Source organism: Ambystoma mexicanum, chromosome 9, assembly GCF_040938575.1.
Source record: "Ambystoma mexicanum isolate Mex_15411 chromosome 9, UKY_AmexF1_1, whole genome shotgun sequence".
NCBI lineage: Eukaryota > Metazoa > Chordata > Amphibia > Caudata > Ambystomatidae > Ambystoma > Ambystoma mexicanum.
The window spans coordinates 612,195,505-612,211,743 of record NC_090931.1 but is presented as its reverse complement, the minus strand read 5'-3'; the positions used below and the strand labels follow the sequence as shown (position 1 = coordinate 612,211,743).

Here is a 16,239-nt window from a genome sequence, read left to right as displayed (position 1 = left end):
AATACACTGAAATAACGAGAAAAAAACCGGAATCCGCCTGTACTTTAAGTAAATCGCACCCCATGCACATTACAAACCCCCAAAACACACAGAAATAACCCCTTCCCAATACTGCCTCTGCATTAAAGTAACAATCAACAAGAGATAACTTTAAGACTTACCAGAAACCAAATAATAATCAACTATACCAAATGTGCTTTGCAAAGGAGTAATGGCTCCCACAACGCCTTGCCTTCCCGCTCGTGCAAAAAGATGACAAGGTGAACGTTCAAACCCACGTGATCCAGAGCATCCCACGTGATGAAGTGGACGTTGATGCCGAGGCGAGCAGCCCACGTGATGAAGTGGAGGCGGGCCTTGCTATGGTCCGTTTCTCAAATAGGAACTAGACACTACCGTTTATGAAACGCTCATGTCTAGTTTCCAGGTAGCATCAGGTGAGTGCATGCAATCCAGCGCTTGTAGTGAATTTTATATGCATTTCTTTTACCATCCATCAACTTAGACGTTCCCACCCCTTTGTTGTTATATTGTTAAGAGGAGCCCTTTTGCAACCTCTAGGAATGCACGTTGAAGCTTGTATTGTACTTATCACTTGTTGAAATGAAATATTGTAAGTCCGTGATTTTCTAAACATCTGGTTTTGAAATTACATGGGGCAGCCTGTTGTTGGTTTTATAGACACAGTAGCTGCTCCGAAGCTCATTTACAGTACGGTTCGGGCTCTGCAATGCTCTTCAGACGCAGTAACTGCTGTGCAGCTACTCTTTCGGCGAATCCGGGATCCGGCACCAGATATGGAGACGGATCTCAGGTTCCGGTCAGAGTCAGCCGCCCAAGACCATGAACCACGCTGCAATAGTTTAAAAAAAAAAAAAAAAGAAAAGCGCACCACGCCACGGAAGCATTGCCTTTTACCGTGGCTTTGGCACTGGTGTGTAATGCACGATGCTAGTTACATGTACAACTGATTCCTTTCAGTTGTACATGTAGCGAGCATTGTGCATTACACACCAGTGCCAAAGCCATGGTAAAAGGCAATGCTGCCGTCGGGCGCTTTTTATATATATATATATATATATATATATATATAAATATATTTATTTTTTTTTTCTTTCTTTTTTACATAGTCCAGCATTGGATGTCCACTACGAGCCCCGCCCCCTTTAGACCACGCCAACTAAACTCCTCCCCCACCCGGCCCTTGTGTTGTGGGATCCCCCACCAGTTTTTCTGTTTCCACCACTATATATATGGAAATGGGGGAAAAAAATGGTGGGGATTCCACAAGGGCCGGGGGTGGGGGCGGAGTTTGGGGGGTGCCTGAGGCGGCGGGTTAAGGGGGGGGTGGAGCTGGCAGTTGACCTGCTATCAAAGGAAATGTCCAAAATAATAGTTTAAAACGGCACAATTTCTTTCATGCTGCTTCTTTACCAAACTATATATCAATTCCACTTTCGTAGCACTGGTGATGAGATACTTCACTACGCGGATAATATTTTTGACCAGTGGTGCTCAGAAAATATTCTTTAAAATGCACAATTTGGATCCAATTTAATTTAAAAAAAACTTTGCCTTGGGTACTATTCAAACAGGGTCATTTCTGTTCCAATGAGCAACGTTTTCCTTTACTTGAACCACAGCTCCTGTAGCTCCCCTCTGAAAGCAGTTGGGTGGCTGCATCGTGTGTGATGTTAATAGGGGTCTTTATCCATGCAATGTATGTCGGATACCTGTATGTGTATTTATTTATGCAATGTTTGTCGGATACAGGTATCCGACAAACCTTGCAAAAATAAATAATCTGGATCCACGTATCCGACAAATATTCCATAAATAAACCAGGTTGTGGCTGAGAACTGTTACTTCCTCTTGCATGGGGGTCACCAGAGGAAGTTACAGTTTGCTCGTGGGCGCTTTAAAAAAAAAATTGTCCTCTCCCCAGCTCATAGCATTGGTTTGGGGCAGCTCCACATCTGATGCCCAAGACCAGCCCTGTGTGTCTATAGACGCGGTAACTGCTGTGTAGGTACTACACAGACCGTGCTCTGGTGTAATTGATTACATATATAATTATACCTGCGCAGGATAATGTCCGCAAAGACACTATGCAGACCGTGGCGCGTCCCTCAGCGGATGGAAGCAACTGAGACAAACCTCTTTTCATGCACGATCGGGTACAATACGGAGGCGTATGCCCTGTCTTGAACTATAGAAGAACTTGGGTCTCCCATTGACAGAAGAGCATTATTCCCTCTGCTGACACTTGTCGCAGCAAGCAGGTTAACTGCAAGGTACATTTTCCACACCTGAGCCATTTAGTGACCTGGAGAAAAGGGGTCTGAACGGACATAGTACATTCATTGATTGTCGCCGCCTATGTTTCACTCCGCATCTGTCTAATTGTAAGGTACACTTCCCCTATCTGTTCCCATTAGACCCGTAGATGTGGTTCTTAACGAATCGAGCACATTCATTGGGTGCTGTTTTACTTTGATCATCTGTCCCTGTCTGGTCCACTCAACCAGGGGTTGAACAAGGGGTTAGATTTAATTTCTACACGAAATATCACTTTCTTGTCCTGACGAAGGCCCTGTTACACTAACTTGGAAGACCACCGCATGGATGTGTACTTTCTCAATTTAAGAGGCCGAAACGCAGTGCATCGACAACATCTTTGCTTTTCCATGTTGCTTTGTACAGTTTGAGTTGTCTGGTGTATTGTGTTCTCCGTTTTGTTTCCATTTTGCAGTTGTTTTTTCAGTTCTTCTGTGAACCATTTTGCTGCCAGTTTTTTGGGTGTTTCTTTGAATGTTTTAGCTGGTGCTAATTGGTCAATGGCCTTGGTGATCCAATTGTTGAGTGTGTCTTCTGTTGTATCAGTGGGATCTCTTTCACCTAGGTTGTCGTGGTGGGTTGATTGCATGGCGGCCTCGTCTGCTAGTTTTGTTGCAGTTGGGGTTGTAAGAAGATGGTCTGTAGATCAGTAGGAATATTATGTTGGATTGGTTGTTGTGTTCTATCTTGATTAGGAGGGATTCATAGTCTTCTACGTTGGTTGTGATGATTCGAGATGCTGAGGCGTGTTTTTTTGTGTATAATTGCGATTTGACCACCTCTTCGGTTTTCTCTGTTGGCGTGTATTAATTTATAATTGTCGGGTATTGCTTCGTTCGTGATGGCTTTATAGTTGTCTGAGAGCCAGGTTTCTGTAGGGAAGAGCACGTCTGTGCCTCCTTCGCTTAGGTCATTGATTTCTGTTGAGTGTTTTGCCATGTATTTAATGTTGAGGAGGCTGCAGTGTAGTTTGCTGGATTTCCCTTTTGTGATGTTAGTATTATTTGTTCTGACTGGTGTGTTGTTGATTGGGTTTGCGTTAGGGGTGGATTGAGACTTTTGGGTGGGGTGGTTCTTTGTTGGTCAGTCTCTTTGTCGAGTAGACCGATGAGGTTTATGGCGGGGTTGGTTTGTTTCCGGGTGGTAAATAGGATAGCTACCCCTCTGTTCTAGTCTTGGTGATATAGTGGGTGTAGAGTGAGTGTGATGGTTTCCAATTTGTTCCTTGTTCTGGTTGGGGTATTGTCCATGGTGGAGACTGGGTTGGGATGGTTTATTAGTTGTCATCCGTTTGGTGTCCTGGTTGTGTCTGTATTCGTGAAGCTTGTTGGCTGGCGGTTCGTTGTTGCTGTGCTGTTTTTGTTTACCACATTGTCGTATGTGGACATGTAGCGAGCATTGTAGTCTGTCTTTGCTGTTATTTGTATGTCTCCTTGGGCCATCTCGGATGTTTGAGTTTTTTGGGGTTGTGGGATCATGCTGGTCCGTGCCTTCCCAAGTGGTTTGGGATTTCTTATTATTTCTGTTGTCTTTTCTGGCTTCTTTGTCTTTCTTGTGGCGAGGCATGATGTGTGAGTTGTGTTCTTTATTGGGCGTCCTCTTTTGATTGGTGTTTCTCATGGTCTTTTGGGTTTAGTCTTTGCTGTTTGTGGTTTGTTGTTGCTTGTATTTGGTAGGTTGTGGGTAGTTGAACTATTGGTTGATGGGACTTCGTGGTTCTGTTTGTTTATTGATTCTTTCTTTTTTGCATCCTTCTCTTTTTTTAATTATTTTATTTTTTTAGCCTGGAGGTACTTTTCGTTATGGTTGTTGGTTATTGGATTTTGCGCAAAGCAAACATGAATACTGTGTGAAGGAGTGCATGTGAATACTGACATATGTTAGTGCAGTCATGTTAGGGAGAATTCTCATTTCTGTGCTAATTCTCTTCAACCTTGGAGACCCCCAGCTCTTTTGCTGGACTGTAGGCCTTTTTAATTGTAACCCTGGAGTGAGTGAGACCCTTTTCCCACTGCCTCATATGTTTTGAACTTTTGGATTATGTGTTTACACCGTTTTGGAAGTCTGACAATATGCATCTACTTTGTGTATGTTGACACACAGCACCTTCAGTGCAGTGTCACTGAGAAATCCTTAATATTTCTCATAAGGTTTAAAATACCTTTTCTTGTGTGAACTACTGTTCCCAAGAATAATTGACTTTACTTTTTCTCTTTGTGGGTCCAGCACACACCATCTTGTGTGGAGTGCTGGGGGTTACCTAGTAGCCCCTTATCCTACATTCTCATGTAACATTTGTATGTTGCCCTCCCTACTTGTAAATGGCTAGTGGCAGTGGTTTAAATTTTCCTGCCATTGTGCTTTTCTACCACAGGCCGAACCCTCAGCTGCACTATAGCACCCACGGGTGACAATTTTATCAAAACGGCCCCTGTCTTCTTTTTTTGCCATTTTCTGTTTGTGAGGTCTTTCTTGGGTTTTGCTCTGTGCGTCGAACAGATTGGAGCCCTTTGTTCGGCTTGCCTTTGGCGCACTTCAGCTCTGAGGCCCGCCTCTGGCTCCAGTGTGTCTTGAAGGATAGGATGTGAGGGAGGGTCCCGAAACTCCCCTGTCCTTTCAGGACTGGTTGCATTCAGGCATTAATGGCTGGCTGGCTGTCCTTTCAGGACTGCGCCCTTGATGTCTGATTGACAGCCAAAGTTGTGCATGAAGGGGAGAAACCAGTTTAAAAGGTGAGGGTTTTGGGACGAGAAGCAGAGTCGACCACTGGGAGAAACAACCGACTAAGAAACCGTGAACGAAGCTTGCTGCATCCTCCTGGACCTTTGAATTGCCCGGTGTAGCCCTGCTGCTGTGCTGAAACTCCCTTTTCAGACAGAGAATCTCCGGAATGGACGACCTGTCCCCTTGGGTTAGTGGGACCAAGTAACCCAGAGACTAACTCGACTGGACCATCTTCCTTGTCTGGCTGTACTTCTTCATTGCTGCAAGAACCAAGTGCCAGGGGCAGTGTAATCTGTAGTCGAGTGAAATATCTGAAATCTGGCTAGAAGCTCCAGGAGTCTCCTAACAACCCTCCAGAAGCAGGAAGACCAGAGCTAGAGTCCCCTCACCAGACCCATGGAGTGAAGGAAGCCCAACCGTTACCAGAGATCCGCAACAGTGCTGTCTACTAAGCGCTGAAACTGCAAGTGCCGCTGAATCAAAAAGAGCCTGTAGCTGCCAACGACCTCGAAGTGCCAACGCAGGAGCCCTACAGATGTCCTCGCTATTGTCCCCACGACTGAGGCTCAGGAACACAGGGTCTGCAATGCTGTAGCAGGACAGAAGCCAGCTGGACCACTCTTCTTCAAACCAGAGGTTCTGTTTAGACTTGGGGGTACTTACCTCACTGCCTTGTAGCCTTTCTTTTCTCAGTTGGGAATCGCAGTGGCTTACTTTTAGAGTTGATTCCAACTCTGTTTTCACAGCTTGTGACCCTACAAGTGATTTTTCTAACAAACTCTCTAACTTTGTGCAAGACCTTTTGATTCTAAGAAGTGCCACAGCTCCATAGACTGTTTCAAATTGACTCTGGCTGTCCTGACTCCCTGCAGACCCTTCTAGCCCACTGACTTTGATGTGGTTTGTCCCTCATCGGTGGTAACTTGTTTTAGACTGTTACTGCTGGGAAAGGCTTGTCTAGATTTCATTGGAATATTTAGTTGTCCTCACATATACTGAGAACCTGTTTAACCTTTTTCTTTCCTTTCTGCAACCTCAGAATCTGCAAAATATCACTAGTGTGATATATAAATGCCAATTAATGTCCTTGTGATTGAAGTCACCCCAGGGTGTAGCAATTGTGTATGAAGCATATCCAAAGATGATCCACTCTTGCTCTGGTTCTGAAAAGTAATTAAAAAGCATATTTACATTGTTACATGAATTGCCTTTCTAAAGAACACTTATTTAAACATTGATGTTAATTAAATAAATAACTATTTATAACTGAAACCTTGAGTGTAAGTGTTACTTAGCTACTTGTATTTACAGATTTCATTTGTACAGCTCTACAGCTCAGTTATCCCTCTTGAGATAGGCCTGGCTGCTCAGTCACACTGCCAACCTGTGTAGCTTATACCTATACCAAAAGGTGGACTTACCTAATACCAAGCAGATATGTGTTGTGTAGTCTCACACAGTGGGACTACGCCAATTCTTACCTTACAAGTCAGCATGGAAATGTATTGATTTCAAGGGTGCTGGGTTCCTGCTTTTGACTGAGATGGCAAAGGATTCTCACGGGTGCATACTATGTTTAGGCCTCTGGGTTCCACTTTGGCCCAACATAGTCTCAAGCTTTACCCATGCCACAGTGGGGGATCATTCAGCATAAGTGCAACTAAGCAGAATGACAAACTATTGGTCCACATATCGTCCTACAAACTCAGATTTTTCTGAAGCAATCAGTAAGTCATCCCCCCCAAATCATCAGGGACAAAAGTGCAATCTCTTGAAGTGATCAGTAGGTCATCCTAAAAGCATCAGCAACAAAGTTTTCTAAAATGGGGATGATGTTAGCATATTCATTAAGTCATCCTAAGCTCATCCCCAAATCATCACCCACCATTCTGGGATATTTGCTGATGTCTTCAACAGCTTGATGACGTCTGATGTGGGAATGACTTCTAGTGTAGTTCGATGATCATCAGATGATCCCAGTATGGTCTCTAAAGTTATCCTTTTAGACCAGGGTTTGGAGGATGGGAGGGATGGCAGTGTTTGGAAAGGTGAAAACGTGAGTGGGAACAGTTTTGATGTAATGGTTACTCCGAAGTCCTGAGTGGAAGTCGGTCATAGTGTGTATAGCTGAAGGTAGTCGACAATGGGGTTGTAGCCCACCCTCTTGAGGATTTTAGAAGGCTGCGCTTTGAGGGAAAAATTGCTATAAAATGAGAGATTTTTGGGATCTGCAATGGGTTTCTTTGGTATGGGTTAGACTTGGCTATTTTAAAAGGTTGTAAAAAGGCCTGTTGAGCGAGGGGGCGGTTGAAGGGGGGGAATAGAGGTAGGAGGTGACTGAAAGCTCTTTGATCATTTGGAGTGTGCAGAAATTAGTCAGAGTGCAGGGTGGGAATGCTGAGCAAAGGATGGATGTGAGCTGGAGAGAAAGTGGGATAGTTGGAAAAACGCTGTGGTCTTAGATGATGGAGAGGGACGGGTGTTAGGGAGATTTCTAATTTTTATGCTTCATCCCCTATCCTAGTGAGACCCCCAGCACTTTATGCTGGACTTCTGGACCTTTTTCTTTCGATCCTGAATGAGTGGAGCCCTTTTCCTCTCATTCATTCTTGCGGGCTCTGTCGGAACTCTATTTTGTGTACTCTACATGTACTGTGCAGTCTGTCTGCTCCATAGCTCTTGTAGGCATCTGTTTTTTTGCAACCAAAGCACACAGCTCCTTATGGGCAGTGTTGCTGGGGACCCTTAGGGTCCTTGTTTAAGATTCTTTTTTTATATTCTCAAGTAACTACAGTTCTTAAGGATGGAGTATCTCTCCCAAAAGTCTATAGTCTGAAAGATTGACACACACCACCTTCAGCGGAGTGCCAATGGATGTGTTTTACCTATTGTGTATTTTGTTGTACCGCAGGCTCTATGTCCATAGCCTTGGTAGTGCACAGTAGGGGCACCCAAGTTCAAACTTGGGTCCTCACTTCTTTTTTTTTTTTGCCATTTCTAGCGTGGTTGTTCTTTGTTAGCCCTTCATCTACCGTTCTGGGAGGGGGAGGGTGTGTGTTTGTGTTTGTTTGTTTTGCCTTCGGTGGGAACCCTTGGGTATCCCCGTCTAGGCCCCAAAGTGTCTGTGCAGGCAGGAAGTGGGGGAGGAGTTTTCCACCCCCTGTCCTTTGTTTGCCAGAGTGCCTGAATGGGTCCAGCTCCCACAGAGGGTCTGGCTGTCCTTATTGGACTGCCAGAAGTCTTTTCTGTAAAATGCTGAGAGATTGTAGTGGAGGGTGTGCCGGAACTGTATAAAACGTGAGGCTTCTGTAGTTACTTCAGTCGGCCACTGGAAGTTGAAGTAACCAAAGAAGAAGACAACAGAGACGCCTGCAGACCCTTTGCAACACTTGACGCAACCACTGCTCTCCTGACCCCGTTTCTGTGCGACAGAGCTCCGACAAGGACTTCCTTCCCTTTGTCTGGTGGGACTGAGTCCCAAGACGAACTTTGAAATGAGCCCTCTCCTGAGGTACTAGGTGTTTCCAGAGCTGCAGAACCCCATTATCAGGAGACGTGCTGCCCATTTTGAGTGCATCATTGTGGAAAGGCAGAATCCGTCCAAATCTTTACTGAACCCTTAAGGACACTCCAGAGATCCAATCCAACTCGCCCACACCCCCTCAACTTGGCGTTGGACTGCGGGAAGCGAAGAAGATTGACCGGGCGATCCCTGTCCTTTGTTGGTGCTGCATTAAAGGTTCTAAAACCGCACAATACCCTAGGAGTTGATGAAAGTCGTGCTACAGGTCCTCCCTTGAGACTTCTGCAAAGAGTTCCCGTCCATTATCCTGCCTTCGGCCATCAGACCAAGGAATCCAGAGGTCGGGTTCAGAGCTACAACATCGTGGAGCATCCAGCTCAAACATTCTCTTCTAGCCTAAGGTACTGTGGGGAAAAAGGTATTGTTTACCTGATTCTAAGAAGTTGCTCCGAGCGTTGGAGTGCAAATAGAGACATCCAGGGCAACCCCCTCTTACCTCAGATGCAGGCCGGTGCCTGTGTCCCCTTCTTGAGTCCGTTTTAAGTTCTCCCTTGTTTGTTGTTAACTAGCTGCTTCAATAACACTAGAAACTGGAAGAAATCCACAGGAACTCTTTGTATTTTGCTGCTTGCCAACACTTCAAGCCTCACGTTTTGTGACTTAAAGGACTTGCTAGGCGAAGAAACAGTCTATAGAAGCTTGAACTAAGCTTATGTTACACTAACCATTTTCCTCCCTTAAGTGACTTAACTATATGTGTTTGCAGAGTAAATGTATTACCAGAGAAACCGCGTGGGTGTGCAGTAACCGATAATAAGATACTATTGACTTTTCCATTCCTAACATTTCAAAAAATGTAAATGCAAACACACACAAGTTAAAAGTGCCCTCTGATGTGTATTATCAAGTATTCCTAAGTGTTCTAATATACATTTCTGAAGTATTTAAAGAAAATCTGGTGTACATATAATAAATCTATACTTTTTATATACTTATACGTGTACATGCTTCTTTGCTATGCCTGTCTAACTAAGATTCAGTGTACTTACCTACAGCTCCCTTCTTCCACTAAGATCAGCCTGACTGCTCTGCCACTCTACCAAGATCCTGAGCTCTCAAGAGTTGGGATCTACAAACCACTGGAATAGCTTACTAAAGTCTTACTGCCAGTAGGACATTAGGAAAACTCCCCTAACAATGGGTTAAAAGGGGTGTGCAGGGTGTTGCCTATTTTGGAGGAGAAGTAGACCAAGTTGGCAAACGGAGGAGGACAAGGAGTATTGTTCTGGGAGGGATAACATGGACTGGAGGGTCATCACTAGTGTGTGCGGGAGTGAATGGAGAGCAGTCCTTGTGCCAGTAGCTAAGAGGAGGCACAAACTTCTCCTCAGCTGGCTGATGACAGGGAATATCCATGGCTAATGGTGCAGACATGAGGGGATAAAGAAGTGGGGAGGATTGTGAAAGTCATTTGCCAGTCTGTTATTGAAGTCGACAAAGGCAAGTTTGATGGAGAGGACAGGAAGAGGAGTGAAAGCTTGGAGGGACTGCCTTGACTTGGTCAAGATCGGAAACCATTGAGTCGGGATTGAATTTTAATTTGGTGATGGATGAGGGAGGCAGAATGGTGAGGTGCATAAGTGAAAGGTTCTAGAAATAGGTGTGGAAAGAGTGCCGAGTAGTTGAGGTAGGGATCGCAAGATGAGAGTTGGGGAATTCCCTTGAGTTTGAGTAGGAAGATGAGATGTGCTGCAGTCCAGTGTAGTTGATGGGTCTTGACCATGTTGGATAGGTAGAGGCCACCTATTATGATTGCCAGGATATCTTCAGGGAGCCTTTTAAAGTATAATTTTGAGATCTGAGAAAATAGAGGAGGATGAAATGGATTGGCAGGTGCGAGATGATGGGATCAAGAGGATGGTTGCATGATGGGGCAAGGCAATGGGGCTAAAAGAACACAGGGAGCAGGGCTGCCTTGGTCAGGTAGGTTTGCAGTGCAGTGGTAGCCAGGGTTATCGCCATGAACGTGAACCGGGCAAACCAGGCGGCTAACAAATGACAAGCAAAATGAAGCTGATGGTAAACGGTAAGGTCCAAAATTTGCTACAGTAGTGCCCAACAGCTTACAAGTTAAATTAGGCTTATAGTAAATAACCGGTGAAAAGCTGAACTCAGTTAGAATTTATCCAATAGATGGATGTTGGGTCACCTCAGCACAAATTGGCATTGTCCAACATTTTCATCATAATGACTATGCCCAGAATATAAAAAGCATTGCCACTGTAAAGTGCATTTTCATTATGCCTGTCTACAATATATGCTAGCCTCTCCTTGTAAAGCACATTGCTCCTAGGGTGGCACCCTCCCCACGCCAAACAAAGGCACACGCAGGAGTGCACGCACTCCTTTAAACTTGCTTGCATATACATATAAACAATCCTTGCAGGTGATCTTTCCTTCAGCCTTCTCTCCAGTCAAAGGTTCAGGCAGGATTCTGGAAGGTGCTGGTGGGCAGTGGAGTGATCACACGTGGAGCCTGGGAATGGGTGCAAGCAAGCTGTGTGTGGGATGGAGCAACCGGTACCTGCGTGCCTAAACTCTCCTCCAACACATTTCTTTCCAAGTGGGCTGCTGGGTGGGGTGCTCCAGGATGTAGAGAAGGGGTCCATGGTGAATAGCCAACTCTTTGCCCCACCACCGTCCCTCCACTTCTGCTAGCACCATACAGAAGACCACTTGAGATCTGTCCACACAGCCAAGGCCTCCTACCATCGGAACATCATAACAAAAGCATAGCCCTCTTCAAATCGGTCAAGTACTGCGTCAACTCGCTACCCAACCCACCATACTAAATAAAATCCACCGCCGTCGGCACCTTACCGACAGAATCGGCTAGTTTTGCCAGCACAGAGACGCCAGCACAGAGACACCAACTCTGCATCCACAGACCCCACCACGCGCTACTCGTGTCCCTCCTCGCAAAATCTACACGCCTTGGACAACATTCAAGAAACTGTACAGAGGACCAGGTAGAAACCCTAGCTGCCCTTGAAGCCACATCGTATACAAACCACATCCTCCCAGCATCAATCCTCGAGACCCTGCCTGCAGAAGCTCTCCTTCCCTACCTGGAAATCGTCAACAGCTCCGTAACTCAAGACACCTTTCCATCTACCCTAAAGACAGGAGAAATCCTCCCTCTACAAAGAAACCTCCTCTGGATCCTGACAACCCAGGTAATTATTGCCCCATCTCCCATATCCCCTTCCTAGGTAAGATCATCGTGGAAGCGGTACCTGCGCAACTGTAACAGCACATCGACACCAGCAATCTTCAAACCTACCAACTGGGTTCAGACCCAGGTACAGCATGGAGACGGCAACCATACAGTTGGCCGACAACACCCTCCACATACTTGATGACGGCCACCCCTGCCTCCTGGTTCTACTCAACCTCTCTGCCTCTTTCGACGCAGTAGACCACCAGGTGCTCACAGACCACCTACATCGGCGCATGGGGACCAGCGACTTTGTGTTAAGATGGATTTCTGAACTCTAACCTGGTGGGCAGAGGTTCAGGAGGCCAGCCTAGTTTCTTGGAACAGGGTAACCTTTTGGACAAGGCAGACCAATCAAGGTAGCTTGGCGGCAGTCAAGACTAGGTCTCGGGAGGGGTGAGGGTGACTGAAAGACCTCATTGAGCACACAGGACACTTACAAATCACTCCCAGTCGGGTGTAGATATATTAAAAATACATTTGTTTCAACACATAAATCAAATCACAGTAATATTATTAAGCCAACACAATCCGATCTAGATACATATATACAAGACTATTGGGGTCTAAAGGGTTAATGCACAAAATGGGTCCACAACCTAAAAGGGGAAGGAAACGGGCAATGCAAGTAGTCTTTAGGCCCTTCTGCATCCAACGCAACCCTAACTGAGAGGCATTCCAATCCCTAAGAAGAGTGGAGCCTAATGCTGAAATGTACATGCAATGCCAGCGCACGCGGTAGTTCAAATGGTCAGAATGAGGTCTCTTCAAGGAGCAACTCAGTAAGGTGGGTGAGGCGATGAAGAATAGGTTCCCACTATTCGAGGAGGGTCTGCACTTGAGGGCAGAGTCGATTCCAAGAGTTGGGAATAGTTTGCACTAGCAGTGGAAAGGAGCAGGGCCACCAGGGGCCACTTGTGTGTAAAAATGGATGGAGGCGAAGTGGCCACTGGTTAGGGTTGAGATTACTCACCGACCCCTGGCACACTCCGGACCAAACTTCGGCAGTCAAGCCCACTTCGGTTGCAGGTTCAAGTGTGGCAATTTGACAAATCTGCGGCTTTCAGCGGCAAAGATACAGTGATGATTCCCAAACTGGACAGCGGCGATTTCTCCGCTCCCGGTGGATGGATCAAGCCAGTTTCACTGCAGCAGGCTTCAGGGGCAAGAGGGTCACAAATGCAGCGCACCTGCAAAGGTCGTCACCACGGCTGGGCGACTCTGTATACGCGTATACTCCGGTTCAGGCACACTCGTCTCATTCAGATCTGGGAACGCCAAGTGTATGAAATTCAGTGTGAGGGTGCTGTGAGCTAGCGATATATACCAAGTTTCGATGGCCTCCTTGATACGGCGGCGGTATCGGGGCAAGAGCCTGCGTAAACTGGTCAGCCCACTGGTTGGCCCGGGGACTCTTCCGAAAAGGCTTACTTGCAGGTTTTGATGAAGGTGCCGAGAATAGTTGGTCCCACTATTCCAATGGGTCGAAGCGCCTTCGCAGACTTTCTAGGGCGACCAAATGCAGAGGGGTCCCACGGGACGAAAGCGGGCTCAGGGTGCCAACCCTTCCTGCGGTTCCTCGTCTTGGCTTCTTAATTTCAGGATACTTGGATCGTATCCTTGGTTCCGTGAGAACTCCAGAGATCGACGTGGTATGAGTGTTTGGGGCCTTCTCTTATCCAGAATCTCCTTTGTGCTAAAACGAAGAGGACCCAATTGGAGATCTGCTCACATACAGGCATACCATACGTGGACCAATCATGGACCACAGTTGTCCCAGGCATTCACAGCACACCAGACTGTGTCACCCAGGATGTGTATTGGAACCAGACATTCCAGCCCACATCCTGGAGGCACGCAGAACCCTGCGAAAGCTTGGCATTTTGAGGGAGAATGCATGCCCAAATCAGGACTGACCCGGGTCGACTCGACCTGGGGAAGGGGCAAGATGGCCAAAGGACAGGATAAAGAACCTTGTGGCATGGCCATTTTGGAGCCAGGCCACCTATTTGTGCCAAATGTGGTAATCACGGTTTACCTGGCAGGAAAGGGTTAAAAATATACTAAATGATAAGATGCTATCAGCCCTGTCCTAGGCACATCTACACTTCTCCTTAAAAAATCCTTTGAGTGTATCTAGGGCCTTTGGAAATGACGAATAGACCCAAGTGTACTGTACTGGAAGGTACATTGTACACTTTTTACACGTCACAGAAAAGTTGCAACATTGGAGAGGTCTAAGGGAAACAGTCTCCCAGTACTGACTGTCTTAAGGGCATGTCAGTTTCCCCATAAGAAGTGAGCGAAAAACCCAGAGGAGTGCAGCAGAAGGCTGGGCTCCCCTGTTATAGTCTGACTATGGTGTTAAACATCAGCAAAAAGTTGGGAGATACAACTGGAGGGAAAATTGCACATGAAATGGAAATCTTTCCTAACACCTTGTCCCACGCTGGTCCAGGTCCTACCTTGCCAGCGCTTCAGATCCACTCCTCTACATGGTTAATGCTACCCATTACTGTGGAGCCTCTTTCCTGCAGAAAGTCAAGCCCTTTCTTCCACCGGGCACCTTTAAACCCACAGGCTCCTATCCCACCTTGATGGGTGCAATGCCCTCCTCAAAGGCCTCCTTCCGTCCTCCCTTGTGCCCCTGAGAATTGACCAATATGCTGCTGCATGCTTCATTAAGGGTCTACGCAGATATGACCACATCACCCGCACCCTCATCGGCCTTCATTGGCTCCCACTGCATGCACAAATCACTTTCAAGTCTTGCTGCATCATCTATAAGGCAGTTGCCCTCAAGTCACCCAGCTACCTTGTGGAGAACCTCTGTATCTCTGGCAGACCGCGCACCACCAGAAGCCAAGACACGTACAGATTTGAAATGCGCCGCTGAAAAAAGAAAGGACCAGAACACAAGCCTCCTCTGCTTATGCCCCAAGACTATGGAACCTCCTCCCTTTCAGCATCAGACTTGCCCCCACGCTCCTACAATTCAGAAAAGAACTCGAGACCCACCTCTTCAAGGAGTCCCTCCTCCTAAACACACAGGCCATCACGTTGCCCCTCGCGCCACCTGATTCGCTAGACGCTGTCCGCCCCTATACTCCCGCCACCCTGTGCAGCTGTAACCCTCCTCTGTGGTCCCCTGTATCCTACCCCTACTGTGTATCTGTTCTGTTACCTATGAAAAGACCTCAGTTATGCATTTGTACTGTTGTTACACAAAGGAGCGCTTTGCAGAAGTATCTGTGTTGCTGTATACCTCTGTAAAGCGTACCGATGCCTCTCGAAGCTAGGTCTGCGCTCAATAAATACCATAATAATAATTATGTACTGAGGAAGCCATTCACACCTGTAATGAGTGAGTTATTCGTAATACTGTGTCTGAACCATTTGGTTATTGATATTTTGTATGGTACCACATACGGTCATGCCTCTTCGTGGTGCCTCTAACATAAGGGATGAAACCACACTAGAAGACAGCACAGTTATCTGTCATTATTCAGCTATAATTTACAAAGACATTTTCTATGCTCAAGCAGAGTCGCAGGTAAGAAAAACATCCAAAGTGTCTAAAGTTTGTCAATATTTAATGATTAAAATTCAAAAGGTAGATGACAGTGACTGTATTGGACAATGTTCAAAAGTATTTAAACAAAAGAAGAGTACTGGATTATAAACAAATATATTGGAATATGAAACGGATCTAAATTTCACATTTGTTTCAAACAACAAAAATCATAAAGAGAGTGTGAGTTAAGCATCAAACATTAAACATTGTTTTTTCCCAAGTTGGTAACATTTCTAACTTTCTTTGTTTGTTAGTCTCAGGAACCTTATTTTTGTACACCTAATCTAAATGTCTATTAGGTTTCATGATGAAAGCATGATCATGCTTCTAATCTGCCACCGTTTAAGTTTTAGAATCCTAAACATTCATGGTCAGTTCTCATTAATACATATTCAAGGGAGGCACTAAAGTACACGTTTCGGCTTGCCAGATGTTTAACGGCATCTATGTGTAGCTTTCCTCAGGGTGAATGGACCTCATAGTCCTAAAAGGTAGGGAGGCAGATAAATGTGTATATCAGTATTTCATTAATGACACATATATGCTTTTTCTTAAAAAAGAACATTCTTCACAAAGAAACTGCTGCTAAGTTAATAGACTTGAAACCAATGTACTACTCTCCCAGTGCCTTTGACGGGGGTATCAAAAACACGCGGCTTGGTTTTTAAGAAACGGGAGGTCCTATGGAGCAATATAATTGTATGTTGCCATTTCACATGTGGTACTGATGGGGTTTTTTCGTCTTCTGTGGTTTTGGTTTTATGCCAATAGCTCTATAAAACTGTCAGTTCCTTGTCAAACCAA

At 45.7% G+C, this 16,239-nt stretch overlaps 1 protein-coding gene across 1 annotated transcript in view; it reads left to right on the top strand.

The window, feature by feature from the left end:
* The first annotated feature begins 332 nt into the window (after positions 1-332).
* Positions 333-16,239, top strand: part of TP53I13 (tumor protein p53 inducible protein 13) — a 141,614-nt gene continuing 125,707 nt past the window's right edge. The window contains exon 1 of the mRNA XM_069613937.1: positions 333-437. The gene's annotated coding sequence lies outside the window, so the exon portion shown is untranslated. The remainder of the gene's footprint in view (positions 438-16,239) is intronic.